The sequence below is a fragment of the Ostrea edulis genome, chromosome 7 (assembly GCF_947568905.1).
Source record: "Ostrea edulis chromosome 7, xbOstEdul1.1, whole genome shotgun sequence".
NCBI lineage: Eukaryota > Metazoa > Mollusca > Bivalvia > Ostreida > Ostreidae > Ostrea > Ostrea edulis.
Genome location: NC_079170.1, coordinates 11,823,040 through 11,836,634, shown reverse-complemented (window position 1 = coordinate 11,836,634; position 13,595 = coordinate 11,823,040). Strand labels below are relative to the sequence as shown.

The following is a 13,595-nucleotide window of genomic DNA, read 5'->3' as shown; positions in this document are numbered from 1 at the left end:
AAAATCTGAGCCCCCCCCCCTTCCCAACACTGAATCCATTAGCGAAACAAATAATTAATCAAAATAAATTATATCTATTATAGTTTCAAAGCTAGTTTATTGAACACATTCATGTAGACTTTTTCCTTTGATATAGCTACACGTATCCTTGTACTTTGAATACTCTAAACAATAGGCCTAGATGCTAGACCCCATACCCCCCTAAAAAAGTCAGAAATATTCCATTTGAAAAATATATATCTCATAGAAAAGATTTCAAATGTACTTATGAATTACGTAGATAAGGTCTAGGAGTATTTCTATACGGCTAAACTATCTTATTGGAACTGAATGTTCGGTAGATCTTCTTTCCTTGTTCTTGTAGCTCTTCTTTCTTTGTTCTTTGGTCTAATTAGTGTTTGAGCGCGCTTTAGTTAGTGGAATATTAGTAAATTAATCGTTGTTGAATTCGCTGAATCCGTGGTGGCTGTATTTTTATAACTTAAATGAATACACAAACAACGAACTGTCTATCAGAAACGAAACCCCAAAAATCTATTTTCTACAAAATTAACCAAAAAGGATATTTTTTGAAAATAAAAGCCAAAAAATAATAATATTCTCGAGATGCGAACTAGAAAACGAACGCCTGTTTGGTACTGCCAAATATAGAAAGAGATGCTGACAGCCAAGCAGAGGTCGGGAAAGAAAAGGCGCTTTGGCATGATCAGGAGTTTCAAATCTGAGGTATGGAAATGTTGGGTGTGGATATGGACTTTAGCGGCTCTGAACAAGAACAAGAGAGTCAAGAGAGTTTACATTTAGAGCTAGAAGAAACGGAAATAGATTCACTAGAGTGTAGTGATGTCGATAGCACGACACTTACTCCACTGAAAAAGAAAAGGAACCGGAGCGCACTTGGACGTGTGCGCGTGCTCAGGCCATTGTCCCCAACTAGCGATGCTGGGTCGGAATCTGACTCAATTCTGGCAAGAAATCACTGGAAACAATTTACACTAAATACACTAAGCGATGTACCTGCAATGTTTTGTTTTAAAACAATTTAAAATATTTGCTAATTGTTCAGCCCTTACTGTAAGCCCTTTCGTTTTAATCCCCCCTCTCTCTCTGCCATTCTGATAGCTTTGTAGGATTGATTTTGGCGCATAACACACTTCATGAAATATGCCAGCTAGACGCCTTGTAATTTAATGAATATTCTAACATTATATTCATTTCTTAATTAAACTGAAGTCATGGAAGCACACCAAAATGTTTGCCTGAGTGTTAATAAAGAGAAACTATTTATATTTATTTTTCGTTGACCCCACAAAGGGATCCATGTCAATCAATTTTTAAGAATTGGATGATTTTGGCGTGGCTGGGGGGGGGGGGGGGGTCCAGTCCCTTCAAACTGTGTATATTGTTAGTTTTGTATCATCTGACAGCAATTGAATTTGAAGTGTTGACAAAAAAGGTAAAGCCCACAGTCAACATCCTATATATTGCTTATGAATAGTAGGCATTTCACACTATTACCAAAAATGAATTGTATGGGGGGGGGGGGGGGGGTGAAAATTAGTCAGAAGGGATTGTAATTTCATTGTAGTGTTTTGAGGGAAACTGGTACTTGCCAAAGGGGGAGAGGACAGACCCCCTTCAGCCTCCTTACATTCTGAGAAGCTGTTTAATTCTATTAACAAATTTATGGAGGATTATATTTCAATTTTTATATCTGTTCATGTGTTCTAAGATATAAAAATAAAGTATTGTTAAGCTCATTTTTTAGGTAAATTAATAGGATATTATTCACTTAACTTTATTTCTCATTTTTATCACAAGAGCGTTGGTGAGAGGCTTGCACAGAGTTCAATGAATAAAGAACATGAGCCTGAACAGACTCCGTCAACTTCTGTCAAGGTAATGAACTAATGATGTATGTGTAAATAAATATGTAGAGTAAATATTATGTTTGGAACGTTAGAAAGGATTGAATGTAAAATTAGCATATCAATTTTATACTTGAGAGACTATTTAATTTGCAACAGAGAAAAGCGAGAAAACATTTATTTGAATGTTTTATGTTTAGAAATCAAGAGTGGTTGCTCTACGGAGGTCTCCTAGAAAAGGACCAAGTTATGCAACAAGAGAAATGCTGCAAGAGTCAGGCAAGGAAACTGATGCTGAAACTCCATCCTCGCCATGGGCAGTATGTATTCATAGCTGTACTGGTTTGAATTAATCTTATCTATCAATTTAGTTCTTATCGTAGCATTTTCATCGAAAGATGAAATTCAGTTACTGTAATTTATCATAGAAGCTAGTTTCTTAAGTACTTCTATAATTGGAGTCCTAATTAAACATTTACCCGAACTTTTTATATAAAAAAGAGAGAAAAAAATATTTAATTCAAATAGTCACTCACAAATACATACAGTTAATATCTTCTGAAATTCTTTGATTTGTTTTTAAGTAAATTAATTTTTTCCAAAAAACTGCTTTGTATGTGGCAGATTATAACTAACTATGGGTAAATGTTTAAGAAGATTAATATTCCATTTTAAATCGTTATTGGTTATTTGATATGGCTGTATGTGTCTTAGATGTCCAGTGCTAGTGGTTTAAGAAGATAACCGCGGAAGAAAGCAAGCAAGCCAGCCAGAGAAGCATCACATAAAAATGTAGACAACACAAATGTAAATCTAAGATAAATCTTTTTTTTAAATCTAAATTTATATGGGCTGTTCCAGTAAAAAATCTACCCATCCCAGACAGCAAACATTTCCTATATTGGGGAGGGGGGGATGCATCAATCAATTCTATGTTGAGTTGTTCAAGTGTATTATTTACATCTATTAATGGTACTAATTTTTGAAATATCTTCCAGTCCTGTCGATTTTGAGTGGTACCATTTATAGGTAACAGTTATATAAGGGAAAAAAAACGCTGATCGCAGATCCCCGTATGCAAAAAATAAACTATGTGCATACGGTAGTCCTTTTTTCAAGAAAAATGAATGGTACCCCCTGACATTTTCTGGAGTCCTGGGGAGGGTACATTTTCACCGGAACAGTTCTTAGCAAATTTAAAATAAAAGCTGTAGATTAGTAAGGAATTTATTATCACATAATTTTATTGAACATTTGGTGGTATATTTTAAATACAGTGCATTTTCTTTCTTTGAACAGAAAACTCCTAGAGGTCTTCAGGCACCTTCCCAGTCTGAAAACTCCCAAGAAATATTTTCTCCAAGTCGTGCTTTCAGTAAGGGTAAGAATTGATCTTGATCAATTTTACTACAATTAACAATAACCAAGTTAAAAGATAATGAAAACAAGATAGTGTAGGATTTTCTGAAACTTTGATAGGTAACTGTCTGATCTCTAACATGACATCTTCAGAAAATGTTACACTTGTATGAAAAGTTAGAGGGATATGCTCTATGTTATCTAGTACATATGGCATTTTAAGTTAATAGTTATTCTTCTTTTTATCTATTTTTTTTTTTTTTTTTTTACATTTTTTTCAAGTCGTTAGTTGTCTATGATTAAGGAGACATCCCCGCTATGTCCTTGTACATTCATAAGTCATTTTAATGTTTTGTTTACAATTCTATTTGAAAATTGATTTATTTTTCTGTTTAAATCTTTCTTGATGTTAACATAGGTATCCAAGGACAATTAAAAGAATTTTACGCATGTGGAGAGGACAGAGAATTGAAATGGGATTTCAAGAAAAGGTAAAAAGTGTCATTCATTCTTTTGTGATGCAGACACTGTTATATGAAAATTACATGTGTCATTTAAAAAAAAGAAGAAGAAAAAAACTTGTACGTACTTGTACTTACATGTATTTATTTGTATTTCATTTCAAAGTGGTTCGTTTCTCTTTATGTATATTTTTAAATCTTGAAAAAAAATTGTGTATTCTTAAAGTATTATATCTAAATTTCCATCACTGTGGTCAAATTTGAATAGCTTACAATGAATTTTCAATGATTTCATTATTTTTTTGTAAGATACAATGATGAGGCAAAGAAGGAAATGACTGACTTCATAAAGAAAAGTGTCAAAGGAATTGCACCAGATGTGTCTAATGAAGTTTTAGATGGTAAGACTTACTGATTTATTCAGGGTACACCTTGCATTTGCTTTAATTCATTGCATTCATATAAACGGTAAAGTGCTTTCCATATTCATACAGGGATTAACAGTAGCCATATTGAAAAAAAAAATAATCGCATGGAGTTGAATATTAATTTTGTTTTGAAAAAGTTGTATCTGATAACCCCTGTTTCATCAAGAAAGACTTTTTGATATAAGTTTGTTTTAATTTAAATCCTTAAAATTGTTTGTATTAAGTTATGAAAGTACATAAACATTTGTATTATTGATCAATAAATCATAAAAGTTATTGGAAGAAAATTTTTTAAAAATCTCTCACACAGATAGATTAAAATTTTGTTATAAGTTTGTAATAATAATTATTATTATTAATCAATGAGACATGTTTTATATAGCTGCTGTGAAGCGATATTTCACTTCTAAGAAGGACGGAGCCACCAGAAAAGCAAAGAACAAAGACCAACTTCATAGACAGCGTCAGGCATCTTATGAAAGAAAAAATGAGGTATTCCATTATGAAAGTCTACATTAAATTTAACACACAAAAAAAAACCCCTTAAAAATCAGAAGTTATTACTGAATGTATATGTTGCTTTTAACAATTTTAACACTTCTTGTTAAGATTTTACTTCTTTCTTAGCCTTTTGTCTAATTTATACATCTTTTTTCACACGTGTAAATGAAATAGGCCTGAGTACTAGTATGGCAGGGTATTTAATATTACGATACATATCACAGCATGGTCATACAGTACAACATGTATCACAATACAGCTGTAAACCATTAAATCATGCTACATTTACTTAATATTTACTGTTGCTTACCTCCAAATTTCATTTTGCTATTATGGATTTTTAAATTTTGTTAGATCAGATGTAAATTTCTAAGTAAGACAATGAAATTTAATCTAACTTTTACTGTATCCCAAAACATACTTTATGATAGGATAAATATGCTACACTATTGTGAGACCTTACTATCAATACAAGCAATGTATTACTGTATCGTTACTCCTCTTAAATTTGACTATGCGCATGTTGTAATTTTCTGATCACCCGGCATCCATCCGTCTCTGTAAACTTTTCACAATTTAGACTTCTTCTCAAGAATCGCTGTGCCAAATTTAACCAAAGTTGGCACAAAGCATCCTTGGGTAAGGGGGATTCAAATTGTTCAAATGAAGCCCCCCCCCCCCTTACAAGGGGAGATATTCAGGGAAAAGCAAAATTAGGGTGGGATTAAAACAAAATCTTCTTCTCAAGAACCACAGAGCCAGAGATGAAACTTGCGTGGAAGCTTTATGAGGAGGTGTAGATTCTAAATTGTTCAAATCATGACTCCAGGATAAGGGTGGGGCCACAATAGAGGATAAAAGTTTTACATTGAAATATATAGGAAAAATCTTTAAAAATCTTCTTCTCAAGAACCACTGAGGCAGAAAAAGTGAAACTTATGTGGAAGCTTCTTGAGGAAGTGTAGATTCTTATTTGTTGAAATCATGACCCCCGGGGTAAGGGTGGGGCCACAATAGGGGATCAAAGTTTCAAATTGAAATATATAACAAAAAATCTTCTTCTCAATACCCTTGGGGTTAGAAAAGGTGAAACTTTTTTTGAAGCTTTATGAGGAAGTTTAGATTTTAGATTGTTCAAATCATTACCTCTGGGGTTAGGGTGGGGCCACAATATGGGATCAAAGTTTTGCATTTTAAAATATTAGAAAAGATCTTTAAAAATTTTCTTAAGAACCACTGGGTCAAAAAAAGTGAAACTTGTGTGGAAGCTTCTTGAGGAAGTGTAAATTCTAAAAAAAATTCAAATCCTTACCACCCCCTGAGTAGGCTCGGGCCACAATAGAGGATCGGAGTTTTACATTCAGAAATGTATAGAAAAAATCTTCTCATCAGTTAATGAATTAGAAAAGATGAAACTAATGAGAAGACTTCCTGAGGAGGTATAGATTCGAAATTATTCAAATCATGACCCCCGGGGGTAAGGTGGAGCCACAATAAGAAGCCAAAGTTTTGCATTAGGATATAAATGAAAAATTATAAAAATCTTATTTTAAAGAACAGTGATTAGTCATGCTTAAGTGGAGGCATTCTCGTGAGGTGTAGATTTAAACTTATTCAAATCATGACACACCCTCCCCCCTCCCTGATGGTAGGGCGGGGCCATAATGTGTGACCAAAGTTAAAGATAGGAATGAACAGAAGGGCCATAGTAATTCAGGCAAACAATGTGGCCCATGGGCCTCTTGTTTTCTATGCAACATACTTTGTCATTTTATGAGAATAAATACATTATTATTGTCACCATGCATTGTCAAAATAACAACGTTTGCAAATATGATTTAATTGCTTAATGTTTAATTTGAAACTGGATTTGTTCTAATCCTTAGAAATTAAGACGAAGATTGGTTACAACTGAAAAGAAGAAGAACTGGACAGAGGAGAAGAAAACATCGGTGAAAAAGTTTCTTAGCCATAAACAATCATATAAGTATATGTCAAGTGATGAAGAAGGAGGAGATGGCTTTATTTCGCACCCATACACCTGGGAAAGTGACACTTGGAAGAATGTGAAAGACAGTTTGGACAAGAAATATTTAGGGACATGTCCACCCCGGAGTAGGCGACTCGTTCAAAAGAGAACAAAAGGTTCAGCAAAAGAACAGCCAACACCAGAATTTGAAGAGGAGTTTTCCTCGGTTTTTAAATGAACTAATATTAATTTTTGTTTATGTTGATGCTGTATATAAACTTTTTAAACATGTAAATTAACATTATCCATATGTGTTTTATCTTAATTTGAAATTTTTTAAAATTATAGTTTAAGAGAATTATTGAGTGAAGTATTCTTAGCAAATATGTGCAATCAACATTTTTGACTTCTCTGTAAAAAAGAGAACTTTTTTAATTTATAAATTTTACTTTTGAAATTTAATATGCATGCAGATACATGTATATGCATATAGTGTAAATAACTGTGATTTTTTAGCTGTAAATCATAACAGACCAGGTGAGAAATGTTCAAACTTATAGAAAATGTATGCCCTGAATTGTTAAAATGTAAATCAGTACTTTTTTGAAATTGATTTCCTGTTGTCACTGTTAAGTTGTCAGCTGCAGTATGTGTAGCTCTCTAGCAGTGATTGGGATAAGCACGCGCCCAGCGCCATAGTCGCATTAAATAAAAAAAATGGCGCACAGAATGTTGAAATACTGCGCCGTTGTGGCGCACATCTATGGCAATGCAGTCTGTCAGTAGTGCTTAGATTATAATTTACTGATCTCTCAGATTCATCATTTTAATAAAATGTCGCATAGAAATTTCACTATGGCGCATTCATTTTAGAAATGTCACATTGACACTAGCTGGTAACACGCCGTTGTCACATTTAGCAATTTGCTTATCCCAATCACTGCTCTAGAAGAACTGTATGGGAAATATTTTGTACAGCAGTAGTCCCTTTTAAATTTATTTTACTTCAAATGTTTTGTGGCATTATTAATTTGTATTAAAAGAAAAGATAACCTGCTATAGTCTTGCGTTTTGTCTATTGGATGATTAAAGAACTGCTTACGAGGAAGACGAGGAGAGATGCCAGACTGATATACCAATAGAATAGAATGAAATGTACTTCAGGCAGAGGAAAGATAATATTTAATGTATATAAATATGACATTTTGAGTAATTGACAAGATAATATTTAATGCATATAAATATGACATTTGAGTAATTAAAGGTGATCAAAATATATATTTACAATTTGTAAACATTAAGTTAAATGTGCACAAAATGATATATTTAATGCCATTAAATATCAAATTTACTGTTTTGTAAAGTCAAGAAAAAGTGGGACATTACATCATATTTAAGTTAAGTAAAGTTATCGTAAAGGTTACCTTTTAGAACTTTGACTTTTTTTCAGTAAAGGCATTTAAAGGTAATGTAAATTTATAATTTACATAATCTTTACTGGCTTTGTAAAGCTATTTTTTCACGCAGTGATTACTGTTGTAAAGAGGGTGAGAAAAAAATCTTTGGATCAATCGGACATTGAGCCCAGGGCTTTTGCATTGCTAGTTAAATTATTTAATTACTAAGCATCGTCCGAACTCACAGCTTTTCTCTCTGTTAAACTGCATTCCAACACGATGACCACTAATGTACTCAGGCCGAAATACAAAGTATTATGGTATATATTACAGCAATAAAAAACGGAATTGGAAATTATACAAGAACTCTTCATATCAAGGAGGTGAAAAAATGATTTTAGAGAAAAGGTTAGAAACATCACGTATGTCCTTAAAGTCAAAAGCAAAATATGCAGTATTGTGTGCATTAAAATGGCCGTATTGATTTGAATCAGTAGTATGCGCAGAAATTTCACATCTTACTATGGTGATGTAATAACTTACATAAACTTGGATGCAACTTGTTGCTGTTTATCAATCCATTCAAACAAATATTTTGGAACTACTTTGCAAAATGGATTTTTAAAGGAAAATTTTCCCATTTAATGTTTTTCACAAAAAATAATTCAACCATTTTTACATGTTTACATTTTCATTACTGTTATTATTATTTTACAGATTAAATATTATATATACACTTCAAAATGCATGATTCCACAAATGATTAAACTAATACATGCATATACTAGTATTCGCCTTTCATATACAGATGCATATACAAATGCAAACTATCAATATTGTAATATGACATCATATCATGATTCATCTTAGAATGTAATATGACATCATATCATGATTCATCTTAGATGAATTGCTATTAAAATTGTGTGAGATCGTTGAACATTCACCGTAGTTATAGACCAACAACCATTCTGTGATATCTGCTTAAAATATAAAAAACAAGAAAGGATTGGCGGCAAAAAAACAACAAAAAACAAACCAACAACGAAAGACGAAGATAGCGAACAGTGGTCAATTTCATAATTCCAACTATGAATACAAAATAAAGAGTTGGGCAAACACAGACTACTGGGTATACCAGAGATGGGTCATACCCGCCGTGAACTATATGTCTTGATCAGGTAAACGGAGTAATCCAAAAACTAAATCGGAATATTTTCCGACTGGACTTTAAAATGCGAAATACGATCATCAGTGGGGAAAATTTAGTCACAAGAATCATGGCCACTCAATATAAAAAAAACAACCCATTTATAGTTCAGATATTATTTTCGATAATTTGATTAAATCTCAATGGCTCAATGTTACGATGGCATCAAATGTAGCCTAATGTCAGGGTTAAAATTGCATTAAATGGGACGCTTAATGTTACAAAAATTACACAAACTAAACATATATGTCACGAAGTCATCGGTGTAGTATTTATAGAAACTATTGTACACGATTTATAATTAGGGGAACTAGATACTTTTGAATTTGAAATAAATGAGGAAATAGAAATTCCTAAAGGAAATCAACGCAATTTCTAATTATGCTTTAAATACATCAAGTTGAAATACAACAAATGAAATGAATTCAAAAAGCTTTGTGGTTCTTGTCGGAGAGATTGATATTTTCTTCAAAAACAAACGTAATGCAAATATACGAACAAATACTTTTATGACTGAAAATTATCCCCTTCTGTGATCTTTGTCTTTGTCAAAACTCAAAATAAAGCATTCAATTTTTCTTTGAATTAAACTGATTTTTTTTTTCTACACACATATATATATATATATAATTAGCGCGACTGAAATATGGAAACACATTTCGACAAAAGTATGCCAAAATAATACGATAAAAAAAATGGAGTGATATATTCATTATGATATATCTATAAGAATTGTTTCATACGGATTGTTAGGCCGTTTATGGCACACTGATTGTTTTATTATGGATAACTTCGCTTACCTTATCAAGATATAGAGCTAACAGCGGGTGTGACCGTTAGACAGGGGGTGCGTACTCCTCCTAGCCGCCACATCTGGTATATCCATGGATCCGTGTTTGCTCAGCGAATTCTTTATAGGAGTTTTGGAGTTTATAGGAGATTGATCACTGCTCGTTATCTTCACCTTTCTTGGAAGGCATTTTTTCGCATTAAAGCTTTCTGACATTTAATAATTTGGTAAGATTGTGATAATTTCACTGGATAACCAAGGTTGATGTTCTCGCATGTATTATTCATAGGATGTCTCATATTAAACACTGTTCGTTGTCTTAATCTTTTTTTTTTGCATAGAGTATAACTATTTGTGTTATTGATGGCTTACTATGTATTTTGCTTTGTATTGTAGACTAGTGGTTTTGATAGAAGAAAGGCAGCGGCGTTATGAAGACTTTGCATATGAGATCAAGTTCTGTTGTATCTCATCGTTATACATTAAATTGAATAAATATATGTAAGACTTCTCATGTATGGATTATAAACTATTTTTGTTATAACTGATGGTTTTTATGAACATTCCTGTAGGCTTTGCAATCAAGACGAAACAGCATTAATGAAGCATTAACTATATATGTTCACTGTTGGCTCTAACTAAAATTAATAATAAAGGAATTTGTAAGGAATCAAATTAGAATGCAAACATTTTTATAAACATTTTGATCGCTATACGCCGTATTGGTGATTATCTTTGACCTATATCGACGAAGAGCTTCTGGTGTTTGTCGTCTTTCCTATCAACACGTGGATTAGTTTTTGGTTTTTTTTTGTTATCCTCGTTAAATATTTTCCAGGTACAAAAACCTTCCTTCCAGAAAAAATTGAATTGGTACACCTTGTTGACATTTATATTTGTTCGAACATAAAAAAAAATCAGAGGCACTTAGGTTTTTTTTTATGAACAGTTATCAATTTCAAACATCATAAAACAAAGTACATGTAATATCGAGAACAAGGCAAACATGGATCTCTGAAAGAACCACAATACGAGATCGGGTGCTTCAGAGAAATATGGTTACCCTGTTGACTGATCACATATTTAATTCCATAAGCCCCCTGTCCTGATCAGACATTCAAAACTACATTTAGTTGGTGTCTATAAAATGACGAATGGAAAGTAATCTGCCGGAAATTGATGTACATATCAACATAATTGTGGACGTATGAAATTCAAAGCGATGTCTTTACAACTAAGGAAAACATCTTTCATGTTTAATCATTTATCTGCATAAAATAATTTCATATAGAATGGATTAGTTAACCGCCGTAAAATGGCTGAAATATTGCCAAAAAAGGTGTAAAAAATCAATCAATCAATCATTTATTTAGCTTGGTATTGAATATAACAAGAACATCCATACAATCTAATTAAAAAAATAAATTAATGAATAAAAAAATGCATCAAGATAAATTAATGTAGACTGATTTTTATACTTTATGTTAGGTAGATAATAAATCGCAGTTATGGATGGTATTTCAAATTATGTATTATCAAATATTGCATTAAACAAAGACTTCTGTGTCCTTTTCTACGATAAAAACCCCCACAATACTTCTTGATCTCGTTATTTGACGATATTGTTAACGACTGCTATTGTCAATAAGGGGACCATGTATCAATTATTCCCATGTTGGGCATCCATAAATAATATAAGCCCTACCCACATATGTTCGCCTGCTTCATCACCTAGTGAAGTAAATAAAATACATTCATTTAAACTAAAAGTAAAGATACTACATACCCCTCCCCACATTTGCTTAATACTTGAGTATTTTATTGTGCTTGAATGTTTACGGCAAACTAAAAATGCTCAACTTTATCATCTTGACTTGAGCTTCTCCATTGTCAACGTCCCATATTCAAGTAGCATTATTCAATTATCGTCGGGATATGATTTGTGATTATCAACTGATTCTATACGCGAGGACATGTTCTGATGTGCCCCCTCAACCAAAGTAAGTTAGAGGTCACATGGATGTTCATTCGAAGTCCTATATTTATAACGTTTTGATCGATCTTTCCTCCAATGGTTATATTTGTGACCATGTCAAGATTGTTAATGGTAAGGATGCTGTTACTGTTCGTAACATTCCCTTTAACCTGAAACGCTAGTCAATTGACTCAGCCCCTTTGTACGTTGGAATGTTATTGCCACCGTTATGAATAACTAGTATATTAATTGCATCTTCTACCTTCAGTATCATTCTATATTTAAGGAAATATATTTCAACGGTATGCCCCTTTGCTTTGCCAAAATATGGTCTAACTAGCGTTGTACTCTTGAGTTGACACCACACTGGCGATTTTCTAGTATAGTAAAAGCATCCTTAATTATGGACGAGTCGATGGTCATATTCTGTTTACACTTTCATTGTTATCTCCACCTAACACTGTGAACAATATTTTTCTTCCTTTCTCTACTCAGCTTGAGGAGTTAAATGAATCAAACACAGATTCCTAATATACTTAAACAAGCAATTGGATTTCCATCTAGTCCAGCCAGCGATATCCTGTTCGCTGGTTCGCATAACATAAGCCGAGGAAGCTGTCCCGATGCGTAAGGAATATGTTTTGTATATTTGCATGCCTAGTCCTATAAACAATTCATCAAATGGTAATTTGTCACTGGTCTACCTGAAAGCTTACAACATGCTCCTAAGTTGATTGCATGAGTGATCACGCAATGCATACTGGACTGAAATGTATAGAATATCGTTATACTAGTAGTCGCTCATTTACTCTGGATAAGGGTTTGAGTGTTTAAGGAAACTGGAGACGGTATTTGTGTTATCTAGACAGGTTACCCCCCACCCAAACTTGAATACAATGACCAGGGTCATGCACTCAATTTTAAACTCCCACTCCCACTCTGAAATATCTTCAAAAACAGCTGTGAATATGAAAGAGAATATAGCTTCATTAGGGGATTTGCAAATTGTAGACAGCAAACGAAGTATTCTGCACATGGTTTCCAGATTTATCAAAGTGCAATTTAACCACTATCTTTATATCCAGCGTGTTACATGTTCCTGCGAAAAATCATATTGTTATGCAGAAATGTACCTAAGGGTACTCCTCAGTATATGGCTTCACAATAAGAGTGCGTCACCACGTATAATTCTATAGTTGCATTGCAGGGAACATATCGTATTTTGTCTATGTGTTCTATCAGTATTAAATTTAGATGTATATAAGTAAAATTGCTTCTCAAATGCTTGTCAAATATTTTCATAGCATATAAATCTCCAATTTTTTATATATTGTATGGCCTATCGTAATTTATATTGTGGTCTTTCCATCTCTTCTAATTTGTTAAGACAATAAGAAAGTCAAACGTGCGTGAACAACTTTTCGGCGCAAGTGAAAGATGGTAGCCGTTTGCTGATATTTTGTGAAACCAGCTGAGAAAAGATATATTTCTGCAAATTTTCGGAGAGGTACATGTGCGCACTGTTTGCAAAACATCACCCCATGACTGACGATGGTTGAAACTTTTGACCAACACTAGGGATATCTTTATCTTTCCAAAATATTTTTCAAGTCACAAAAAATGAAGATAACGAACAG

General features: G+C 33.0%; 1 pseudogene; it reads left to right on the top strand.

The window, feature by feature from the left end:
* Window positions 1-728: 728 nt before the first annotated feature.
* On the top strand, window positions 729-6,824 carry LOC130047606 (uncharacterized; annotated as a pseudogene).
* The last annotated feature ends 6,771 nt before the right edge of the window (window positions 6,825-13,595 follow it).